Source organism: Octodon degus, unplaced genomic scaffold (assembly GCF_000260255.1).
Source record: "Octodon degus isolate 3935 unplaced genomic scaffold, OctDeg1.0 scaffold00346, whole genome shotgun sequence".
Classification (NCBI taxonomy): Eukaryota; Metazoa; Chordata; class Mammalia; order Rodentia; family Octodontidae; genus Octodon; species Octodon degus.
In genome coordinates this window covers 14,276-16,844 of record NW_004524922.1, presented here as the reverse complement: position 1 = coordinate 16,844, position 2,569 = coordinate 14,276, and the positions used below count along the sequence as shown (strand labels likewise).

At 36.3% G+C, this 2,569-nt stretch overlaps 1 pseudogene; it reads left to right on the top strand.

The window, feature by feature from the left end:
* Positions 1-366: 366 nt before the first annotated feature.
* Positions 367-2,569, top strand: part of LOC101566825 — a 14,534-nt pseudogene continuing 12,331 nt past the window's right edge.

Sequence of the window (2,569 nt, the reverse complement as noted above, 5' to 3'; positions counted from 1 at the left end):
ACCCTGGTGTTTGGCCTCCTGCATTTATTGGTTAGAAAATCTGAATGTGGGTATATTCCCTGCATACTTGAGTGTTTGAAAACAACTTGAATTTCCTATGTAAACATAATCCAATTATTTTTTTTCTGCTCAGGGAACCCACACCTTCGCTTGGTGGAAGGGAGCCACCACTGTGAGGGAAGAGTGGAAATGTTTTTCAACAACTCCTGGGGCACAATCTGTGATAATGATTGGTACAAAAATGCTGCAGATGTGGTGTGTAGACAGTTAGGTTGTGAAGAAGCAGTTGATATCCGAGGATCTGCTCACTTTGGCGCTGTGTCAGGACCTTTGATACTTGGCCAATTGAGATGCACTTGAGAGGAGATGCATGTACGGATGTGCTCTTCCCATGGCTGGGGCAAGGATGACTGTGACTATGGTGAAGTTGCAGGGGTCATCTGTTCAGGTATGGTTGATGTATTGTCTGATGTATGAGGGCATGGACAGTTAATTTGTGCAAATAGAAAATGAACAAGCTATAGAAGATGGAGGAATCCATCCATAAACCATAATTACTCAGAGAAGCTGATATGATGAGCTTCACTTACTACACTAGTATTGTTGCAATTGTTTTTCTTTTCTGTTTCAAGGGTCTTATATATAACAGCATGATTAATTATTTTTAAGAGAATAAAAAGACAGTAAAAAAGTAAGAATTAAACGATGTTTGTTATATTGCATATTATTGTTTTCAAATTAGTTGTTCAGATTACCAGGTGAAAGCATGCAAAAATTGGTAAAAAAAAATGAAAAGAAAAGAAAAAAGTTTAAGTGTTAACTGTTCTTTTCAATAGACCACCAAAAATCAGCAGTACAATTATCCTTACTTCTTATATCTTAACAATTAAAATCAGTCTTCATCATTTTGAGTTAAGAATTTACTCTATAGAATATAGTTTGGAAATACATGCACACCCTCTTGGTTTCAACATTTCTTTAACTACAGAACAAAGGGAGTTATTCTCTCTGCTGAATTGAATGTTTCCATAGGGATAGTGTGAAACATTTCTCTGCTCCAGAGTTTCAGGTACATAGGCACAAAAGAAACCCACAGCTTTTTAGTGATCCATGAATTCTTTGTTTAGTTTAATCCTGTTTCATGTGCCTGTACACTGAGTATCCTAGCTTTCTGGTAGGCAAATTGACAGGCTTTGATGATATATTTTAATTCATAAGTTCTTCAATCAATACTGATAAAATTCTGAATTTTTCTTCTAATTATAAATATTTCACTTCAAACTTGGGAGAGAAACTTAACTATTTGCAAGAGGGTCATCATGAGATGTGATAAAACCTCAATGTACATATTATAAAAAGCAACAAAGATTCTATGTGGTAGCCTCAGTGATGAAAGAAAAATTCATTTGATGGATTACATAATAGGCATGGGAATAAACAGACAAATGTAGGATGTACAGATGTGGGCAAAAGTCAGTTTTACCTCTTGGGTTGGCAAAAGGAACTGACAATGTGCATACAAGGATTCTGTGAGCAGCCCTGAGGACCCAAGTGTAGTCTGAAGAGTTTCATATGTACATTTGTGTGAATTTTTGCATCTGGATATCAGGAGGAGAAAAAGTTGTGAAAATGATTCACAGATGAATTGAATAGGCTAAAATGGTGGAAGCAGCTGGGGTCCAATCCGTGGCCTGCCGTGCTGGTCCTGGCCCTCAGGTGTGCTGAACCAGTGATTCAGACTGGGTGAGGTGATAAGCACCTGTACTCACAGTTCTTGGGAGGCTGAACAAAGGCAGATCACTATGAGTCCAATGTACGTAGTGAAACCATGTAGACCCTTACTAAAAAATACAAAAAATGATACTTATCCAAATTTATTGCACATACTAGGCAGGAAACATCTTCCCAGTAATTTTCATCTTATAGTACAAAAGACTGAATTATAGGATAGATATACAGCTACTTTCTCTTAGTTCAAAGAAAAGAAAAATTTGTACTAATAGTGTTCAGACAAAATATCATTTCTGCACCTTGTACTATGAATAACCTGTATGAAGGTAGCAATATACAATGTATTAATTATTATAACTGCACTATTAACCTGTTTAGAAACTCTCTCATTGCTATTTCTTTCTCAATAAAATTAATATTAAAAATACAAGTAACAGAAACACCACCCAAAATAAATAAATAAACAAACTTCACCAGAGGAATTAATTTTTGTGCACTTAAATCTCGCCTGAAGTTGGGAAATTAGTTAAAAGATAAGCTTGACCCCATAATCTCCTTGATCAGAAAATTTGGGACACTGCCAAGTTATGTGACATTGCAGTACAAGTTCTCATATGTCCTGAGTCTTTCTTTTTCTTTCTTTTTTTTTTTTTTTTTTTTTTTTGGAACCAGGGATTGAACTCAGACCATTGTGCTTTCCAGGGAAGCACTTATTCCACTGAGCCATTTCCCCGGCCCCCTATCCTGAGTCTTAATTGAACTTGGAAGGCTAGCGCCAAAATGTTGGCTTTACTTGCAGCCCTCCTTTTCATCTAATTTTAGTCTGCAAAGTTAGGTT